At 42.6% G+C, this 23,798-nt stretch overlaps 1 protein-coding gene across 10 annotated transcripts in view; it reads left to right on the top strand.

Annotated features, from left to right (window-relative positions):
* The window catches only part of LOC126291985 (rhoGEF domain-containing protein gxcI-like), a 349,921-nt gene that overhangs the window by 244,232 nt on the left and 81,891 nt on the right, over positions 1 to 23,798 (top strand). The window lies entirely within an intron of this gene.

Below are 23,798 nucleotides of genomic sequence, written 5' to 3'. Positions count from 1 at the left end.
ATTCCCACAGCCTTAGATTTTTGCGATTTCATCTTTCCTTTAGCCTTACATTACGGTGATCATGGAATGCTAGGGTGCTTTAATCCCACTAGGTAGATCTTGGCCCTTATGACTTCGTGGAGGAATCTATGTGGTCCGCAGACTAAAACGTTTGGAGACCCCTGGTTTAAATAGTCACGTCGAATCTGCTACACAAATAAGTCAGCGTCCGGAAATGCCTGTGTCGCATCCACCCTCCGGAACTTGGTGTGTGTAGACGAAGCGGAAGCGACGCTGCCTCCGTGAGGTATGCGACGGATCCGAAATACACCGCCGCCCTTCTCGACGTCTCACGGTTCTCCACGGCATACCGTCGGCTCCATGTTCCTGATTTCAGCCCGGAAACTGACATGCGGGAACTTGGATCTTTTCTTCAGTCATTTTCGGTCGTATTTCCCACTTTCCTGTTTTCTAGCTATCTGATCTACACTGTTTTTATAAAGAGACAATTCGTTTAAAGTTGTTTCCAAAACTATCGTGAAGTTCGTGATTGATGTAGGGGAAGGCGGGGCAGGATGGGGAAGCTAACTTTAAACCCTTAAAAAAGGGACAAAAATAAACAAAGTCAAGTAGGTTTGGTTATCATTTGTTTACTTAACCATTGAATTACAGTAGCATGCAAAGAAACCTGCAAACGTGTTACATTTAGTTAGAAATATATCGATTTGAAACATTAACCACAAAATCCCCGTCTTGCGCCATATGCGGGGTAAGATGGGGAACTACCATGAATTCATCCCTAAAGCTTAAATAAGGACTGGAAAAACGAAATCATGTGACGATAAGGTTTCGAAACATGGTTCTCCGAATTGTAGAATCAGGTATTACGTTTTATTTAGGCCTCTTACTTTCACATAGTACGCAAGTGTGGACAGTCTCGTCATCATCACTTTCTATCCCTGCACAAGTGTCGTGGGCCCAGCGTCCGCAGCTAATACACCGTATCCATCCTCCTCCAGAGAAGTCATAGCTGTACAAACCTTATTCACTCTCTTCCTCGTTGTCACTCGACCTCAATTTATTATCCCTTGAGCATGAAGAGGTGGTTAAGACGTCTGTAACGTTCGTCACTTTTTCGTTGTCATTATGCCCTTTTGGTGGTATCCCAGGTTTATTAAACGTCTTTGAGAAGAGTTTTCGTTTACATGCAGTACGTTTGGGGACTCCTTTTCGTTTAATTTCTTCAGATAGTTCACTCCTATAAGGAGATTCGGTTAAAGCAACGGGTTTTCCACGCCTGTTAGATGGTAAACACACTAGTGATTGGTGTAACCTTTTCACAGCTGTATAGCCAGCATTAGCGCGTTTCTTTGCCACATGTCGTTCAATCGTTGTCTGTGGCACGTTGAACTGTCGAGCAGCCCTTCTATAACAGCATTTACAGCCCCTTCCATTGACTCCAATCACCAATCTTGCCTAGACGCTTGTCGCCGATACTTGCGAACCATCTGAAATAAAACACGTGGAACGAACTATTGAGTCAGATCATTCCTGGTAATCTATATTATATAGTAAATACCATATTTCCAATAGTCAGTCGTTAAAGCATAGCAAGAATACTGACTTTGCACTTTTGTGTATTTTTATTCACCATATAGCCGAAGGCATAATTTGTAATTAATTAGTAAACGTTGGGATAACGAATACCATTCTATTTACAATTGTATTCAACGTATAATGTGCGTGTTCAAAACCGGCAGCGAGGTAAACACATGAGACGATAAGAACGTAATGGTTGAACAAATAGTAGGAGCAAGACGGGGAAGCTCCCCATCTTGCCCCCCTACCATGCTGTCAGGTTATGTTACGCCTACATGAACACTATTTCGTTAACATTGACTAGAGACACAGCAGTTTACTGTTAATAATTCGTACTATTCAGTGCTATCTATACAGTCTGGACAAATGTTCACGAAACACGTGTTCTAGGAACCCGAAAGGTGTAAAACATTGCAAATCAGTATAACAGTTGTACGTACCTTGCAAAGCTCACAGAAACCGCCGCGAAACTAAGGTTCAGCAATGTCAACACACTGGGACCTGTGTATTGATGATGTTGGTGTACCTATCCACAGGTGGCAGTACTCGTTAACTGTAGCTTATAGCCCTTCCCCGTCACACCCCACCTCCCCGTCTTGCCCCACCTTCCCCTACTTAGTTTTTGCAGTATATTCCAATACCGTTCTGTTCCAAAAGTCTCTCCGCGTTGTTAGCCGCGCGTGCCGTATGCCGCAGTGAATATACCGAAATGAAACTCACTGAAATAGAAGTTATTAATTTATCGAATATTCATTTTTACTTACGAATTTTCATATTAAATGTTGAATTGTGTATTCAATAACAGGGGGGACACTTTCAAATCGTCTAATCATGTTTCCAAACACAAGCTGTAACATTTCTTCTGTAACAGAAGTAGTGAAAGTGGATAATGCAGTTTTTAGTTCATCGATGGATTTTGGACGGTTTTTATAGACAGTTGCTTTCGCTGCACCCCAGAAGAAAAAGTCAGGTGGTGTTAGGTCAGGCGATCGTGGAGGCCAAAGTCCCAGTGATACTGAAACGCGAGCCGTACGCGCGCTTGCACCATCTTGTTGAAAATAACCGCTCGGTATTTCACGTAACACAAGTTGTTCTATTTATTTGTATGGCTAGGGCCCTCCCTCTGCAGACAGTTTGCCGGGTGCCGGTCTTTCACTTTGACGCCACTTCGGCGACCAGCAGTCGATGATAATGATGATGATGATGATGATGATGATGATGATGACGATGACGATGACAGCACAACACCCAGTCTCTGGGCGGAGAAAGTTCCCCGACCCATCCGGATATCGAACCAGGGCCCAGAGGATTGACAATACATCACGCTGACCATTCAGCTACCGGGGGTGGACGAAGTCTCCTATGCATGGGTACAGAATAATCTTACAGTATCGTTGTGCAGACGAACAGTCATACGGCACGCGCGGCTAACAATCATACGGCACTGTGGAGACATTTTCTGAACACCCCTATATATACAGGATGATCAAAAAGTCAGTGTAAATGTGAAAACTTAATAAACCACGGAATAATGTAGATAGAGAGGTAAAAATTGACACACAAGCTTGGAATGACATGGGGTTTTATTAGAACCACCCCATATTGCTAGACGCGTGTCAGATCTCTTGCGCGCGTCGTTTGGTGGTGATCATGTGCTCAGCCGCCACTTTCGCCATGCTCTCTGTCTACATTATTCCGTGATTATTCAGTTTTCAAATTTATACTGACTTTTTGATCACCCGGTTATATATATATATATATATATATATATATATATATATATATATATACAGGGTGTTCAAAAAGTTTCCGCAGTGCCAAATATACCGGATGATCAAAAAGACTTTTTGATCACCCTGGGTGTTCACAAAGTCAGTATAAATTTGAAAACTGAATAATCGTACAGGTTTTATGTTAGAATCGACTACGAGGCAGAAAACTTCTGGGTGAAAATGTGCGTTTTCGATTTTTTTCTCTCTCCTCACAGTCAATTTCAGTTACAGTCAGGAAGGGATGTAAACCATTACACAGAATGCTTGTCCCATTTTATTCTGTCTCCCTGTATAAATTTTCAAAAAATTGTACGCACAACAATGTGCTGACTTGTTTTCTTCCTCGCCATAACAATGCCAGAATCCTGTCCTCATGAGTCACCTGGATGCAAATAGCAGTTCCGCCCGTGCGGCGCCCTTTTATACGGTGTACACGCGGCACCAACGCCATCTCTATATAGCTGTCCCACGACATTCGTGACTTCATAGTATTGCACAGTCTTCTGAGAAAAACACTTTCCTCTTTGAAATAAGAGGGTAGAGACTCGGACGTTTTCCCCACAAGCCTGATGTCATTTAGGTCCATTTCACTTGCGAATGAAAATTTAAATGCGTTTAACTGCAAATCATTCTTCATATGTCTTTGTAACGTCGAATATGGAAACCACATTTCCTGTGATCATTTACAAATAGACTGTTTTGGCCAAGTTCAACAGATGCTGCAGCCTCCAGAGACGTTGGTGGTCGTCATGGGTGAGGCTTATCTTTTATGCAACGAACTGCAGAGAGTTTTTTTCCCCACCGTAACATTGTTGGTTTATGTGGGGAAGTTTTGGGGGTGGAAAATCATGCGGAATATTTGTCATCGATTTTCCTCTATATGGGGTCGTTCGTGAGCCCACATGGTGACTGCGATTCGTTTCCCCATGGTGTGACTGGACTCATCAGCCATGATCTTATGTACGTCAGCACAGTAAGAAATAACCGTTCATTAACATCTATATAAAACATAGGGGGCAATGGGTCTCAGTGATAATGCCGTATCTAGAGTCGCATGGCGTAAAACATCAGAGCGTTGACAGCTACGGCCCTTTTTTCTCGAAATGACAATCAGTTACTGACAGGATTAAAAGTTTTCTCATAATTCAAATGAAACTGCTGGCCGGAATTCGCTACAGTGACGAATGAATTAAATATAAAAATATGTATAAATATACATAGGGCGATTCATCTACCCCTATCCATGGGTTTTATGTCACCCGGAAGTTTTCCAAAAACGACGAGCGAGATTTTCATAGTCTCTCGTTGGCTACGTGTGAACTATTAGTACTACAGGGAAAATGAAGGGGACGTTTTAATGTAGTTACAGGTTGTACTGGGATTCGTTTTCGCTGGAGGCAACGGTTTTCTGGTTGTTCAAGAAAAATAAGTTAGAAGGTCACTGTTGGAAAGTTTTTCTGGAATAATGCGCAAAGTACGGCCTCTAGCGAAAGCGTATCCAGTGGTATTTGAAGGTGTTGCGGGTTGAATAAAAATCTTCTGTAGGGTGAGCTGAATAATCTTGTGTGTGTGTGTGTGTGTGTGTGTGTGTGTGTGTGTGTGGTGGCCGCTTCAGTGCGTAAGCAAATTATATCCTTTTTAAACAGTTTTTGATGTTGCTGAGCAACAGTCATACATTAGTTTATAAAGGAACACAACGCCATTTGACTGTTTTATTGTTTATTTAAGAACAACCGAGGTTTTGCCTTTTTATGTCATTTTCAAGTATTTGATTTTGTGGAAATTTGTGGCAAGTAACTGTGGGACCAAACTGCGGAGGTCATCAGTCCCTAGGCGTACACACTTCTTAATCTAACTTACACACACACACACACACACACACACACCCATACACACACACACACCCATGCCTGAGGGAGGACTCGAACCTTCGCCGGGGGGAGCCGCGCGATTTGATTTTATGTCTTTATCATATATTGTGGGACGCTTAACGACTTGTCAAGCTTTTCGTGGTGGGGTGGGGAGGGGGGGGGGGAGGAGGAGACGCCCCTTGGTATGCGGTGACGCAGGAGTGTCATACCGTCACGGCTGGGTCATTTACGCTTGCGAGAAGGATCAGTAGCGACACCTCAGCTGAATACGGCGTTCGCGCACACACACATAATGGGTTACGTGTGTTCTGCTGGTCGTCTGCCATGTGTGCTATGTCGGCTGGCTGTGTCTAAATATTTGTGTTGGCGTTCACTTCTATCGGAGCTCGTTCGGTCGTGTGTGTCGCCGTCATCCCCGCACAGCAGCGTGGCTGCGATGGAAACGTACGGTTAAACACTGAGCCTGCAAGCGATGTTGAACCACTGCTGTCCGTGTCAGAGAAATAACCCCACCTAACTTCGGAAGCCCATTTTTACTAGTTGCTGCTGTAGTTCTTATTTGCATCACCGTATTGCACTTACGGACGCATATGGAAGATGTAGCACAGAATAAACGAAACTGCTGTCCCAAATTTGTCTGCTTACCTAGTACGTTCAGCTAGTGGGAGTAACCTACGTGGGGCGTTTGAAAAGTCCGTGCAAAAATAAAAGCTACTTACGTGTTTGGGGTAAACCTTTTTTATTTTTCGACATAGTCTCCTTTTAGACTTATATACTTCGTCCAATCCTGTTGTAATTTGTTGATCGCTTCCGAATAATAGGAATCGTCAAGTTCGCAGAATAGGTATCAGTTGCTCCAGTCACCTCTTCATTTCTTCAAATTGGGGAACAAATAGTAGTCCAAGGGCGCCAAGTCTGGAGAGTAGGGGGGAAGTGAAACGAATTGGAATCTTATTTCCATTAATTTCACGACCACAACTGCTGAGGTGTATGCTGGTGCATCATCGTAATGGAAAAGGACTTTTTTGCGGTTCAATCGCCAGCGTTTTTCTTGCAGCTCGGTTTTCAAACGCTCCAGTAACGATGAATAATATGCACCTGTAATAGATTTGCCCTTTCCCAGATAGACAATGAGGATTATCACTTGCGAATCCCAAAAGATAGTAGCCGAAGGAATGGTCTTCGCCTTTTTTGGTGCAGATTCTTCTTTGGTAAACCATTGTTTAGATTGTTCTTTGGCCTCAGGAGTATAGTAATGTATCCATGTTTCATCCACAGCGACGAAACGACGCATAAAGTCCTGCAGATTTTTTTTTGAACAGCTGCAACCTGTCCATGCAACACTTCACACGATTCCGTTTTTCGTCAAGCGTGAGTAATCGCGGAACCCATCTTGCGTATAGCTTTCTCATGTCCAAATGTTTATGCAAAATATTATGTACCCGTTGATTCGAGATGCCCACAGCACTAGCAATCTCACCCACCTTAACTCTTCTGTCATACATCACCATATCATGGATTTCATCAGTGATTTCTGGAGTCGTAACCTCCGCAGAACGTCCAGCATCACTTGTGCCCGTACGGCCACTCCGAAAATTTTGAAACCACTTATAAACTGTTCTAATCGAAGGTACAGTGTCACTGTGATGTGTTATCAAGCATTTCTTTGGTCTCCCGAGGCGGTTTGCCTTTCATAATGTTTAATCACCACATGACATTCTTTTTCGTCCATTTTTTGACAATCACTCGACTTCCTTCGACACGAATGCCAAACACAAGGAAATAGACCAATATGGCTTAAACTTAGTGTGCTTACATTCCAAAGATGCTACTAACTAAATATGACCTCAGTTGCGCCGGTGTTGCCATCTCTCGGACTTTTCAAATGCCCGTCATATAAAGTAATTTTGCACGTGTCTGCACATTCCTCTCTTCCATCGCTCAAAGCATTCTAGCCTTTTGTTGTCTTCACTTCTCCATCTCTGTAGTAAATACCGTCATTCCCCCTCCTTTGCTTGTACATCCTTTTATATGAATTCCCGTTCTTTCGAAAGTCACGATGACTTCCGTTCTACCCTCACAAAAATTATGTGTAACACTATATTATTACCATATTTAGAAACAGCTCAACATTTGACTGTAACTGGCGAATTAACAATCCCTGGAGCAAGAGTGCAAATCGCACGACACGCCCCGAATGAGTAAGCAGGAACGACAGGTTCAGCACCTGCGCACTTCATGCTAATTCGCGCGAGAGCGATGTTCGTAGGTCTCGAGGTACGTGCTAGGATAAGCTAACACGCTGCACGAAGCTGAAACTATTGGCTTGGAAGACTTGGAAGTCTCGAAATCTTTGAATGGTGCTAGTACGCAGTCATTATACCTTACTTTCATTTCAAGGGGATCGACACTCGTCCGGTGATCACATAGAAACTATTGGACGACCGTCAATTTTAAGTTTAGATGGGCGATGTTTCATGGCAGTAATTGGCCGCAATGGCGTTGCCGTCAACAACGCTGCAGTGTGTCTGCAATAGACGGCAATTCTGCGGTATAGCTGTATAATATTGCTGATGTTGGTAGTTGCTGACATATCGCTGAGGTGTTGCTGGTGTTGGGTGGAGAACGAATCCTGCTGGAGGGCCGTATCTCTGTCCGTGTCTGAAAAAAATGGGTAGTATTCATTTCAGGCTAGGTGAGGAGAACCCTACGTCATACTGACGTAACACTACGCCATCGTGACGTAAATAACCTAAATCAACTACATTAGTGCGTATATCGATCTTTGCAGTTGTACAGATAACGTCACAGCTAAATGTAAATACATGTGTACAAACGAAGTGACAGGAGTTATCTGTTACGCTCATCCCAGTTGAATTAATTATGAAGCTGTAATCCCAACAATTTGAGTTGGGATTATGTGTGTCATAGGACCGTTGCTATTCACAATATACATAAATGACCTGGTGGATGACATCAGAAGTTCACTGAGGCTTTTTGCAGATGATGCTGTGGTGTATCGAGAGGTTGCAACAATGGAAAATTGTACTGAAATGCAGGAGGATCTGCAGCGAATTGACGCATGGTGCACGGAATGGCAATTGAATCTCAATGTAGCGAAGTGTAATGTGATGCGAATACATAGAAAGATAGGTCCCTTATCATTTAGCTACAAAATAGCAGGTCAGCAACTGGAAGCAGTTAATTCCATAAATTATCTGGGAGTACGCATTAGGAGCGATTTAAAATGGAATGATCATATAAAGTTAATCGTCGGTAAAGCAGATGCCAGACTGAGATTCATTGGAAGAATCCTAAGGAAATGCAATCCGACAACAAAGGAAGTAGGTTACAGTACGCTTGTTCGCCCAGTGCTTGAATACTGCTCAGCAGTGTGGGATCCGCACCAGGTAGGGTTGATAGAAGAGATAGAGAAGATCCAACGGAGAGCAGCGCGCTTCGTTGCAGGATCATTCAGTAATTGCGAAAGCGTTACGGAGATGATAGATAAACTCCAGTGGAAGACTCTGCAGGAGAGACGCTCAGTAGCTCGGTACGGGCTTTTGTTGAAGTTTCGAGAACATACCTTCACCGAAGAGTCAAGCAGTATATTTCTCCCTCCTACGTATATCTCGCGAAGAAACCATGAGGATAAAATCAGAGAGGTTAGAGCCCAGACAGAAGCATACCGACAATCCTTCTTTCCACGTACAATACGAGACTGGAATAGAAGGGAGAACCGATAGAGGTACTCAGGGTACCCTCCGCCACACACCGTCAGGTGGCTTGCGGAGTATGGATGTAGATGTAGATGTAGATGTCTGAACGAAAGTTAAAAAAAAGCTTTGTCTTTTTTTAAAAAAATCCGATGTATCATGCGTAAATCGTGTGGATAGAAACGTGAAATAATTAATTATTAAGCTGCAATCCAAAGAATGTGGGATATTATTGTGTGATTCATGAACGTAACGAAATCCTAATGAAGGAATCAGATCCATAACGAAAGTGTCTAGGCATTTTTTAGTCCGATTAATCGTGCATAAATTATGTGGATAAAAACGTGAAATAGGGAGAAATTAGTGTTTCGTATTTTTATAAAAGCCAATGAATTGCACATAGTTCATGTGCTCAGAAACGTTAAACTTAGAAACTGAAGTTCGAAGTAATTCCGAATGTTGCTGGAAATATTAAACCATCTAGTTCCACTTAATTTTGCCTTCATTTTGTAAATCAACTAAGAACAATCAAAAGTGCAGATTCAAGACGCACACAACAGACGACAGGACAACTCGTGAAACTCATGATGACGAGTGCCTACGTCACGTTGACGTGGGGATCTCCTCACCTAGTGTGAAATGAATGCTACCCTCTGAAAAAGATTCCTTCTCCTAGCGTCTTGTTTCCCACTTCTCTCACAGACAGCGCTGCAGTTCTGTTGGGTGAGCTAAAACAACATCGTTTAGCTTTTGTTCGAAAGTTTGCACCACCCGTATTGTTGCTATTTGTTGTGTGATGAAATGGAGACATGGACAAACGAGAGAACTATGAATTTTATATATATATATATATATATATATATATATATATATATATATATATATATATATATATATATATATGTGGTTAATCTATGACCACAGCTGTGTCAACTCGGGAGAAACGTATACAAAGCCGCAATCACAAAAACGGATCCGCAGGAGCTGGTGCAGTGGTTAGCGTACTGGACTCGCATTTGGGAGGACAGCGGTTCAAAGCCGCGCCCGACCATTCTCATTTAGGTTTCCCGTGATTTCCCTAAATCGCTTCAGGCAAATGCAGGGACGGTTCCTTTGGAAAGGGCGCGACCGACTTGCTTCCCCATCCTTCTCTAATCGGACGGGACCGATGACCTCGCTGTTTGGCCCCCTGCCCCAAACCAACCAACCAACAAAACGGGTGGCAAGCTGTTTGCTGCTGATCTTATTAAAGAATCAAAAAATTCCAAAGCCTTCGGGCATATGCGAAATGCGAGGTAAAATGTTGCATCGGATAAGCGGAAGCGCATGTGAGTCTTCATTCACAGGGTTGGCATTTGATGCCTTGAGTTACATACTATCTCGAGACGTACCAGAAGCAGAAACTGATAGTGTTTGTGCTGGTCAACATAAATAAAATGGAAAATTTTCTTATTTTAGGCTTTACTTACTTAAACCTTTCAGTCCTTCTACCGAAGCATTGCATACCTCTGGTACCATGAGGTTTATAGACGAGTAGTGTACATAGAAGTGAGAAACATCACACTAATGTCCGTTATCACCAGTAGATAAAAACCGAAGTGTGATCGCCAACCGGATTGTAACTGGTATACACTCTCACGTTTGAATGGGTTTTAGCTCTCAGACCAACTGCTTGTACAGAGATATTTGAAATCGTGTGTAGACTTTGTGGTAAAATTCTGGTACAGTTACGAATCCAGCATTGGTTCACTAGTTAAATTATGTGAAGCACTCCGCTTAATTAAAAAGCAAAACGCCCACGAAACTCCGATTTCTCTCGCGCTCTCAAAATTTTTTCCGTTTGTGGTGTGAAAGATTAGAGCCGCAAACATTTCTACTAGCTCGCCATCGTCCAGATCGTGGCAGTATGGCCCCTTGTAAACGCTTCTGGCTGGAAATTTGTTGTTAAAACATTGCCGGTCAGTAGCGGTCGGCAGTGTTAAGCGTACGATGCTGCAGTTCCTATTGCCGCAATGTTGTCAGATAACATTCCCCAGACATGTTGTCAGAAATACGCAGTCCGTTGGAGTCTACTCATGTCATGCGGTACATAAAAGGTCTCTCTCTCTCTCTCTCTCTCTCTCTCTCTCTCTCTCTCTCTCTGTCTGTGTGTGTGTGTGTGTGTGTGTGTGTGTGTGTGTGTGTGTGTGTGTGTGTGTGTCGTCCCTTCCCTCCCTCCTTCCGAGAGACCGTCTCTTCATAAAAAATATCGGCTTAGTTCATCGCCTCAGTTGAGATGTAAGCTCTAACAGTGAGACAAGACATTCCACACGTCACCTCTTGCGTGGCTCGTTCAAAGCCGTGCCAGAAGTGTCTAATGTATACAGCAAAGGTCATAGCTCTACAGAAGAGATAACAATGGAGACTTTCTCGGTGGGCAGATTTCCAGCGGTAATAATGATCGTTTACAATGATGATAACTTTATGTATGGTAAGAGGGCATGAATACAAAGCAAAATTCGCTCTTTGGGTAATGCGAAACGAGGAATGACCGGTAGTACGAAAAGCTGAGTATACTGACAATGTCAAACTCGTATATTACGCTGTTGGAGTGGTTAGTGTTAACATGTAAGGTCATCAGTCCCCTAGACTGAGAACTTCTTAAACCTAGCTAACCTAAGGGCATCACACACATGCATGCCCAAGGCAGGAGTCGAACCTGTGACCGTAGCGGTCGCGCGGTTCCAGACTGCAGCTCCTAGAACCGCTGGGCCACCCCGTCCGGCTGCTCGGCAGGTACATAGTGTTTGCGGCCACGAGCTCGGCTCCAGTTCAACACCAGCAGTGGAGGGTGAAGCTTTGAGAATGCCAGCCACTCGTGCTGGCGAAGCTTCAGAAAAATCATCAGATGAAAGTCGGCTAAAGAACCCGATACGGAAGGCAGCAGGCAGTTTGACAAAAACGGCCACGACAGTCTTAACAATTGTGTATCTTGTGGTTAATGTCACATTACATTAGGGTCTACATCTACATGATTACTGGCTCTGAGCACTATGGGACTTAACATCTATGGTCATCAGTCCCCCAGCACTTGGAACTACTTAAACCTAACTAACCTAAGGACATCACACAACACCCAGCCATCACGAGGCAGAGAGAATCCCTGACCCCGCCGGGAGTCGAACCCGGGAACCCGGGCGTGGGAAGCGAGAACGCTACCGCACGACCACGAGATGCGGGCTACATGATTACTCTGCAATTCACATTTAAGTGCTCGGCAGAGGGTTCATCGAACCACAATCATACTCTCTCTCTACCATTCCACTCCCGAACAGCACGAGGGAAAAACGAACACCTAAACGTTTCTGTTCGAGCTCTGATTTCTTATTTTATTTTGATGATCATTCCTACCTATGTAGTTTGGGCTCAACAAAATATTTTCGAATTCGGAAGAGAAAGTTAGTAACTGAAATTTCGTAAATAGAACCTCCCCGCGACGAAAAACTTCTTTGCTTTAATGATTTCCACCCCAACTCGCGTATCATATCTGACACACTCTCTCCGCTATTACGTAATAATAAGAAAACGAGCTGCCCTTTTTTGCACCCTTTCGATGTCCTTCGTCAATCCCACCTGGTAGGGATCGCACACCGCGCAGCAATATTCTAACAGACGACGAACGAGTGTAGTGTAAGCTGTCGCTTTAGTGGACTTGTTGCATCTTCTAAGTGTCCTGCCAATGAAACGCAACCTTTGACTCGCCTTCCCCACTATATTATCTATGTGGTCCTTCCAACTGAAGTTGTTCGTAATTTTAACACCCAGGTACTTAGTTGAATTGACAGCCTTAAGAATTGTACTATTTATCGAGTAATCGAATTCCAACTGATTTCTTTTGGAACTCATGTGGATCATCTCACACTTTTCGTTATTTAGCGTCAACTGCCACCTGCCACACCATACAGCAATCTTTTCTAAATCGCTTTGCAACTGATACTGGTCTTCGGATGACCTTACTAGACGGTAAATTACACCATCATCTGCGAACAACCTAAGAGAACTGCTCAGATTGTCACCCAGGTCATTTATATAGATCAGGAATAGAGGAGGTCCCGGGACGCTTCCCTGGGGAACACCTCGTATCACTTCAGTTTTACTCGATGATTTGCCGTCTATTACTACGAACTGCGACCTTCCTTACAGGAAAGCACGAATCCAGTCGCACAACTAAGACGACACCCCATAGGCCCGCTGCTTGACTAGAAGTCGCTTGTGAGGAACGGTGTCAAAAGCTTTCCGGAAATCTAGAAATACGGAATCAACTTGAGATCCTCAGTCGATAGCGGGGTGTGTGCATAGTTTTGATCAGTAGGGTCTTTTCAGCGCAGTACAGATACAAAGATAAACGTTTGATGGTGGGGGGGGGGGGGGTTAAGAAAGCAAACGCAATACATTTACTATGTATCAAAACACTGGAGACCACGGCTCCTATACAGAAAATATCATTTAAGAATGTCAGAAGTTTTGCCGTTCACTCAGTAGGTGCGTGCAGGTACGCATGAACATTATTCCTGCTCACTCCGATGGAGATGGAAAGGGGGGAGAAGGGAGAGTAATACTAAAATAAGGTATCATCCACAACGCTCCACCATGAAGCGTACAGGGTGAGAATTTAGGTGTTAAATGCAAGATCTACTATCCGCTGTACCTGCACTACTTCCGTGTAGTATGCGGAGTGTGCTGCTAGGGACTGAACCCTCAGATCAAGCTTATGATCCCAAACTCAGCGCATTTGAATAAAATGAGATAGCGAAACCATCTGGCAATGCGCGCCACAGCGACTCTGTTGAAACTTCTCCTCGCGTACCAGGCGTTTATCACCTACGTTGCTTTAATGGCCGCCTTCAAAACGTTTATACCGCTCATAAAGTCGTCTACGGCTCGTAGAATACGCCTGCTGCCGCACAGTCTATTCCGAGTATTGGTTTCTACTCCATTTTCGCCGAATCACCGTTCATCAGCGTAAAATTTTTCATAACCAGAGGACGCGCATTTGTATAGGGAACTACTGTTATTTTTTTCTGCGGCGTTTGTTCCGCTGTATCTGAGTAGCTTCTTAGTCTCTACATTGCACGGTGTTGTGCTATTCCGGGCTGAAGTTAAGTAAACGTTCGGTAGTAACTGTGTCCACTATGGCTGTCTGGCATCACACTTGGCCTACACCTGCACAGGTCACAGGCCGGTACCGACCTAGGCAGTCTGCTCATTTTCAAGCGCCGTGTACCTGTTTATCGCGTTAAACGTCGTCATGTCAAAGCGATGAATGATGAACATCTAAACATACGAGGCTTGCCCAGAAAGTAATGCACCAAATTTTTCTTTTCTTCAACAATACTTTACTGGACATAATGACAGTTTTATACACGAAAGAATGGTGTTTCATCTCTACGCTCTTTTCCCACGTAATCTCCATCCCGTTCTATGACCTTCCTCCAGAAATTTGTTCGTCGCTATGGTGACTTAATTGTAAGAAATAAATATGTAGACATGAAGGATAAAAACGTGGAATGTTAACAAAGTGAGTTTTTTTTTAAAAAAAATAGCTTTAACACTTTCCCCAAAAAAATCGGTGGCTTTACTTTTCAGCACGCCGTGGTACAGCTTGCCACAGTACTGCGATCCCTAAAGTGCGTTTAACATTTATTAAATGTACACTACTGGCAATTAAAATTGCTACACCAAGAAGAAATGCAGATGATAAACGGGTATTCATTGGACATATATTTTATACTAGAACTGACATGTGATTACATTTTCACGCAATATGGGTGCATAGATCCTGAGAAATCAGTGCCCAGAACAACCACCTCTGGCCGAATAACGGCCTTGATACGCCTGGGCATTGAGTCAAACAGAACTTGGATGGAGTGTACAGGTAGAGCCGTCCATGCAGCTTCAACACAATACCACAGTTCATCAAGAGTAGTGACTGCCTTATTGTGACAAGCCAGTTACTCGGTCACCATTGACCAGACGTTTTCAATTGGTGAGAGATCTGGAGAACGTGCTGGACAGGGTAGCAGTCGAACATTTTCTGTACCCAGAAAGGCCCGTACAGGACCTGCAACATCCGGTCGTGCATTACCTTGCTGAAATGTAGGGTTTCGCAGGGATCGAATGAAGGGTAGAGCCACGGGTCATAACACATCTGAAAAGTAACTCCACTGTTCAAAGTTCCGTTAATCCGAACAAGAGGTGACAGAGACGTGTAACCAGTGGCACCCCAAATTATCACGCCGGGTGATACGTCAGTATCGCGATGACGAATACACGCTTCCAATGTGCGTTCACCGCGATGTCGGTAAACACGGATGGGACCACCACGATGCGGTAAACAGAACCTAGATTCATTCTAAAAAAATGACGTTTTGTCATTCGTGCACCCAGGTTCGTCGTTGAGTACACGATAGCAGGCGCTCCTGTCTGCGATGCGGCGTCAAAGGTAACCGCAGCTATGGTCTCCGAGCTGATATTCCCTGATGCTGCAAACGTCGTCGAACAGTTCGTGCAGATGGTTGTCGTCTTGCAAACGTCCACATCTGTTGACTCGGGGATCGAGACGTGGCTGCACGATCCGTTACAGCCATGCGGATAAGATGCCTTTCATCTCGACTGCTAGTGATACGAGGCCGTTGGGATCCAGCACGGCGTTCCGTATTACCCTCCTGAACCCACCTATTCCATATTCTGCTAACAGTCATTGGATCTCGACCTACGCGAGCAGCAATGTCGCGATACGATAAACCGCAATCGCGATAGGCTACAATCCGACCTTTATCAAAGTCGGAAACGTGATGGTACGCATTTCTCCTCCTTACACGAGGCATCACAACAACGTTTCGCCAGGCAACGCCGGTCAACTGCTGTTTGTGTATGAGAAAACGGTTGAAAACTTTCCTATGTCAGCACGTTGTAGGTTTCGCCACCGGCGCCAACCTTGTGTGAGTGCTCTGAAAAGCTAATCATTTGCATAGCACAGCATCTTCATCCTGCCGTTTAAATTTCGCCTCTGTAGCACGTCATCTTCGTGGTGTAGCAATTTTAATGGCCAGTAGTGTAAATTTAAACGTCTTGCAAGATGCAGCAGTTCTTCGCGCACTCATTGTTTATGATGTCATATCTCCGGAACTATGATAGGTAGTTGATTCGCACCCCCACAGCGATTGTTGCCTGACAATAAGGGCTGTGTGTATCTAATTTAGTTGAAATCGGTCCAGTAGTTTAAGAGGAGATGTGGAACATACACGCATACATTTTATATAACGCACGGATTACGATGTCTTGAAATACTGGATGTCAATGAAAACGTAGATTCCGTCGTCCTCGATTTCCAAAAGACATTGGACACTGAGGCGCATAGTCGCCAGATGAACAATATTCGATCACACACCGCAGTATAATAAGGAATACAGAGTGATGGCATGTACATGGGGTAAATGAACGGGAATACTGAGAAACCCTAGAAGTGTAATTTTTTTACCAAAATTGAGTTAGTGATGGCTTTGTACGTTAGACATATAAGCCAATCATAATCTAGAGAAACCCCAGATGTTCTGGGATTTTCTATGTTCTTATGTAGCCATTGTATCACCTAAACTGAGGACGAAACCCCGCATGTACATGTACGTTGTCGGCACTGTTTTAAACAGAGGGAACAATCTCTGTTACCTCTTACTCTTTTGTTTAATCGATTTATATTGTTGTTGGTGGTAAAATGTCAGATATTGGTGATGCTTATGACGGAGTCAGGAAATAATGAGGAATAGGAAGAATGCAGTGAAGTTTCCGAAATATACAGCCCTAAAAAGAGCAAGAGTAAAAAATAAAGCATATATAAATGGGAAACGAGACAGAGTCCAACAAAAACAAGGTTATGAAGCAAGTGAGCTCTAACCTGAATCTTAGTATTGCTTCAGAATTAAGGTTCCGTTACTACTGCTGCTAGGGCAGCAACAGTAGAGGCAATGTAGCATAACAGGCGTATTGATAAATTCTTCGAGAACATACACGCATTTAAAGAGTTAACTGAAACAGATTCTGCCAGCACACCTCTCGATTGATTTTATGCAGAAACTGCAGTTGCATCATATACCTGTACAAGATTAAGTTTTACTTGCGTCTGCGTTCAGTGAGTGTCTTTAGTGTGCCCGACGTACGCAGAGGAAGTGCCAGGTTTTACCTCGATCACAGCACGTAGGACTCCAATGAAGTATGTTCATATGAAAAAGTTGGACAACACGATAAACACATTCACTTGGTCTCCAGCTCCTGTGGATGCTAAAATGAAAACCATTCAGTGGCGAGATTTTGTTTAATACTTGTGGCACAGGGAGATTTCTGACAATCACGCGCATTATTTTCCTATAAGAGGCCACTCTTACCTTCTGTTTGATGGATATTTCAGCATGAACCATAGACCTTGCCGTTGGTGCGGTTGCTCGCGTGCCTCAGCAATACAGATAGCCATACCGTAGGTGCAGCCACAACGGAGGGGTATGTGTTGAGAGGCCAGACAAACGGGTGGTTCCTGAAGAGGGGCAGCAGCCTTTTCAGTAGTTGCAGGGGCAACAGTCTGGATCATCGACTGATCTGGCTTTGTAACATTAATCAAAACGTTCTCGCTGTGCTGGGACTGCTAAGCGAACGGCTGAAGGCAAGGGGAAACTACAGACGTAATTTTTCCCGAGGACATGCAGTTTTGCTGTATGGTTAAATGGTGGTGGCGTCCTCTTGAGTAAAACATTCCGTAGGTAAAATAGTCCCCCATTCGGATCTCCGGGCGGGGACTACTTAAGAGGACATCGTTATCAGGACAAAGAAAACGCGTTCTTTTGACCGGAGCATGGAATGTCAGATCCCTTAATCGGGCAGGTAGGTTAGAAAATTTAAAAAAGGGAAATAGATATGTTAAAGTTATAGTGGGAATTAAAGTTCGGTGGCAGGAAGAACAAGACTTCTGGTCAGGTGAATACAAAATCAAATAGGGGTAATGCAGGAGTAGGTTTAAGAATGAATAACAAAATAGGAGCGCGGATAAGCTACTATGAACAGCATAGTGAACGCACTATTGTAACCAAGATAGACACGAAACCCATGCCTACCACAGTAGTTCAAGTTTATATGCCAACTAGCTCCGCAGACGACAAAGAGATTGATGAGATGTATGATGAGAAAAAAGAAATTATTCAGACAGTGAAAGGAGACGAAAATTTAATAGTCATGGGGGGCTGGAATTCGATAGTAGGAAAAGGAAGAGAAGGAGAAGTAGTAGTTGAAAATGAAATGGGGGTAAGGAATGAAAGAGGAAGCCGCCTGGTAGAATTTTGCACAAAGCATAACTTAATCACAGCTAATGCTTGGTTTAAAAACCGTGAAAGAAGGTTGTATACGTGGAAGAGGCATGGAAACACCGGAAGGTTTCAGATAGATTATATGATGGTAAGAAAGAGATTTAGGAACCAGGTTATAAATTGTAAGACATTTCCAGCGGCAGATGTGGACTCTGATCACAATTTATTGGTTATGAACTATTGACTAAAACTGAAGAAACTGCAAAATGGTAGAAATTTAAGGAGATGTGACCTGGATAAACTGAAAGAAACAGAGGTTGTAGAAAGTTTCAGAGAGAGCACAAGGGAACGATTGACAAAACGGGGTGAAGAAATACAGTAGAAGAAGAATGGGTAGCTTTGAAAGATGAAATAGTGAAGGCAGCAGATGATCAAGTAGGTGAAAAGACAAGAGCTAGTTGAAATCCTTGTGTAACAGAAGAAATATTGTATTTAATTGATGAAAGGAGAAAATATAAAATTGCAGTTAATGAAGCAGGTGGCAAGGAATACAAACGCCTCAAAAATGAGATCGATAGGAAGTGCAAAATGGCTAAGCAGGGATGGCTAGAGGACAAATGTAAGGATGTAGAGGCATATCTCTCTAGTGGTAAGATAGATACTGCCTACAGGGAAATTAAGAGAGGCCTTTGGAGAAAAGAGAACCACTTGTTTGGGTATAGAGCTCAGGTGGAAACCCAGTTCTAAGCAAAGAGGAGAAAGCAGAAAGGTGGAAGGAGTATATAGAGGATCAATACTAGGGCTATGTACTGGAGAGCAATATTGTGGAAATGAGGTAGATGGAGATGAAATAGGAGATACGATACTGCGTGAAGAGTTAGACAGAGCATTGAAAGACGTAAGTCAAAAAAGGTACCCGGGAGTAGACAACATTCCATTAGAACTACTGGTAGGCTTGGGAGAGCCAGCCATGACAAAACTCTTGCCATCTGGTGAGCAAGATGGAGGAGACAGGCGAAATACCTTCAGACTTCAAGAAGAATATAATAATTACAATCCCAAATAAAACAGGTGTGAAAATTACCGAACTATCAGTTTAATAAGTCACAGCTGCAAAATACTAACACGAATTCTTTACCGACGAATGGAATAACTGGTAGAGGCCAACCTTGAGGAAGAAATGTTGGAAGACGTGAGGCAATACTGACCCTACGACTTATCTTAGAAAATAGATAAAGAAAAGGCATACCTACGTTTCTACCATTTGTAGACTTAGAGAAAGCTTTTGACAATGTTGACTGGAATACTCTCTTTCAAATTCTGAAGGTGGCAGGGGTAAAATACAGGGAGGGAAAGGCTCTTTAAAAAAATAAAAAAATTCAATTATAAGCGTCGAGGGGGCATGAAAGGGAAGCAGTGGCTGGGAAGGGAGGGAGACAGGGTTGTAACCTACCCCGATGTTGTTCAATCTGTATATTGAGCAAGCAGTAAAGAAAAACAAATGAAAAATTTGGAGTAGGAATTAAAATCTATGGAGAACAAATAAAAACTTAGAGGATTCCCGACGACGTTGTAATTCTATCAGAGACAGCATAGGACCCGGAGAAGCAATTGAACGGAATGGACAGTGTCTGGAAAGTAGAATATAAGATAAATATCAACAAAAGCAAAACGAGGATAATGGAATTTAGTCGAATTAAATCAGGTGAGAACTGAGGGCATTAGATTAGGAAATAAGACACTTTCAGTAGTAGATGAGTTCTGATATTTGGGGAGCAAAATAACTGATGATGGTCAATGCAGATAGGATATAAAATATAGACTGGCAATTGCAAGGAAAGCGTTTCTGAAGAATAAAAATTTATCATCGAGTATAGGTTTAAGTGTCAGGAAGCCTTTTCTGAAAGTATTTGTATGGAGTGTAGCCATGTATGGAAGTGTAATATGGACGATAAATTGTTTAGACAAGAAGAGAATAGATGCTTTCGAAATGTGGTGCTACAGAAGAATGCTGATGATTATGTAACTAATGAGCAGGTGTTGAATAGAACTGGGGGGGGGGAAGAGGAATTTGTGACACAAATTGACTAGAGGAAGGGATCGGTTGGTAGCACATGGTCTGAGGCATCAAGGGATCCAGTTGATATTGGAGGGCAACGTGGAGGGTAAAACTCGTAGAGGGAGAGCAAGAGAATAATACATTAAGCAGATCCAGAAGGATGTAGGCTGCAGTGGGTACTTAGAGATGAACAAGCTTGCACGGGATATGGTAGCATGAACAGCTGCATCAAACCAGTATCTGGACTGAAGACCACAACAACACCACCAACAACAAGAAGGAAAACTAGAAATGTGGATAGGATATAATTTCTGAAAGAATATTGGTTATAGAGTCCACCACAAAGACGAAATTTGAATTGAAAATACCAGAAACAGAAGAGGTTCTAAATTTTAAGGAATAGTGGCCAGAGTTCAACCGAAAGAAGGCTATTTTCATTGAAAATCGAGGAAGTGCTCCACAAAGAAATAGCAAACAGGACTTACATGTAAAATAGTTCGTGCAGTTCTGCTATTCTCATGAGAGACTTGGCATTGTTAAACTTACGCCATTTACTGATGAAGCACAACAACACACATTCCAGGTGGTTGATCCGTTTGTAACTCCATCAAGCTCTGTAGGTCATTCTTATTAAGATCATGTGCCTGTAAGTGAGAACAAAATATACGACTTACGCCCATTTCTAGCATTCGCACCATAAGAAGGAATCATCTAGGACTTCTACTCTGACATATGCAAGTGGTCAACATGTGTTAAAGATTGAAGGTCAGTGGAGCACAATGCCAAAGAGAATGGAAAAAAAGCATGGTCTGTTTGATTTTTGCCCATATTATTAATAAAGTATGATTTATACTTATTTGTTGCAAAAATTGAGAAAGCTCGCATGTTTACTACATAAATTTTAATTTAATGCCAAGAAAATTTATCAAGATTGTCTAAAATACATTGACAATCTTCTCTCTACATTGATTTTAACGAAAAATGGCAGGAGAAACGTAATTTTAGCATAATTTTGAGATTTGGAATTTTGTGTTTTGTATTTACTGAAAAGTTACTTCTTTTGGACATGAGGGACTTCTCAGTATTCCCGTTCAAACAGACCGCAAGGTTTGTAATATTTGCTGTTTATATACCGTATAGTATCGGATGAGACGTTAACGAAAAAATATTTAATCAAGCTTTGATGTAACAAAAAAAAAGGATTTTTAAGCAAAGGAGCACGTATTTACTTCGACGCAAAGCACACACACACACACACACACACACACACACACACACACACATACACATACACATACACACACACACACACACACACACACACACACACACACACACACGAGAGAGAGAGAGAGAGAGAGAGAGAGAGAGAGAGAGCTCAACGCCAGACAGTGCCTTTTTCCTGATGAACACTCGCGCCATCCAAGTAGTCGCCCTTCCATTAGCGAAATATCGCGCGAGATGAGTTGTTTCATTTTAGCGACGCACGCCCCACTATATTTTTTGCAGTTATTTTCTGTCAGAAGCTTTTTGCCATCACAAACTTAACTACGTTAGAGCTTTAAATACGATTATTACAAGTTTACGAATTAATCTATAGTAATTTTGCCCATCTGTTATTATAAAAGGGAGTGACTTTGACCCTTCTACCATTCACTTGAGACTGGTTCAGTTACTTCGTACCTGTCTATCCGGTAACGAAAGTCTGAGGTAAGCAACAACGCTGCTATGAGAGCATAGCGACACATCATTATCTGACATTTACTAACGGTCAGAGAGAGCAAAGGAAGTCGATTTATCGATCTATAGTGCTTCTGTAACCCTCAGAAGTTCACTGTACAGCCCTCATTCATTTGCAGCAAATGTTCACAAGATGGTGATAGAAAGCTTCATTATCTCCGAATGACTAGTGCAGCCTAGATCCCTCTGAATCTGCTTACTGTATTCATCTCCTGGTCTGCCTCTACGATTTTTACCTCCTCTCACTTCCCTCCAATACTAGATAGGTGATCCCTCGATGTTATGAATTTGTCCTGTTAACCGAGTCCTTCTTTTAGACAAACTGTGCCACAAATTTCTTTTCTCCCTGATTATGTTAAGTAACTCCTCATTACGTACCTAATCTACTCGTCTAATTACCTGCACTATCAGCAAAACGTATATTAACGTAAGACACCGTTCGGCACCTTTTCGTCCTAGTTTTTTTTTTTTTTGGTCATGTTTGTAACATAAAATTCTTAATTGCCTCTTCGAAACGGTCCTACTTTAAACTGCGAGTCGCAATTTAAAATCTGTGATATTCCGTGTTTCACAGAGTAGCAGGGACGGGTGAATCACTACTCGTAAACACATTTTGGTAAAATTTTAAAATAAAGTGCTGTTACATTCGTGTTTGACAGTAGCGTGGAAACCCTCCGATCCTATTTATTACGTTGTAGCCGCCCTTAATAGCACGCAAGCAAGATACAATTGAAGTCACTTGACTGGACAAGTCAGAGGAAATTTCCGTCAAAGCGGTCGTTTTGATTGCTGGTTAAACAGCTGAAAGCAGGGGGGAAAAAAACAAGCGGACATGTAATGAAACAATATTTTCACCATTAGTAGAATGTCAGGTAGCGTATGGACTGTAAAATGTGACTAGGAACCTGTCTTGTCATTTCAGTTTCTTCCCGTATCTGTTATTATTTCAGTCGTTATTCTTTATCTTTCAACAAAAAAAAAAATAAGTAACTAAAATTGTGTAAAGAATGATAATCCCATCAATCACAGCGCCAAGTGTCAACTCCGATACTTAGCGCGGACAGTATACCTATCGTATTTTCAGAAATGGCTGTTTCTCGAAATAGCATATTTGAAACTTCAATGAAACAAAGAAGGGCGCGGTGTCAGTTCTTGATATTCGTTTTGACACGTATTAAGCAAAATGATTCAATTTGTCGCCTATGTATGCTAACTTGCTTAGTGATCGAACGCGTAACTGAATACTCAGCGAATGAACGGTACCTAATAATAAAAAAAAGTCAAGTGCTGGGAACCATAACGAATGCAGACAACGTTACCGTGACAACTGGTTTGTTTGACGCCATACTATTTACGTCGTTTTTGGAGCACATTGATAAAGCTATTACCAATCGTTCCGAATTGTTATGCAACAGAATTTTACACCATTTCGATTCGGATTAAAATATTTAGAGCTGGATGCAAATTTTAACAAGAAGTCCCTTTTTTTGGATGCATGACTAGATTCGTACCGTATTCGAGAACATAGTATATGCTTACAAAGGTGCTTTGGCAATGGGAAAACTGAGGGATTTGACGTACGAGTTGTTCATCGGATTTGCTTTCCTCTCTCACCTGTCTTCATACTGATATGTTAGGAAAATTGTGGCTGGAATACATTTTGAGTGTGAGTAAAATTTCTCAAGAGTCTGTCATTGGAACGATATAACACCAAAAATTACTGTCGTGAGCAA

Source organism: Schistocerca gregaria, chromosome 9, assembly GCF_023897955.1.
Source record: "Schistocerca gregaria isolate iqSchGreg1 chromosome 9, iqSchGreg1.2, whole genome shotgun sequence".
Taxonomy (NCBI): Eukaryota; Metazoa; Arthropoda; class Insecta; order Orthoptera; family Acrididae; genus Schistocerca; species Schistocerca gregaria.
This window is presented reverse-complemented; position numbering and strand designations above follow the sequence as displayed.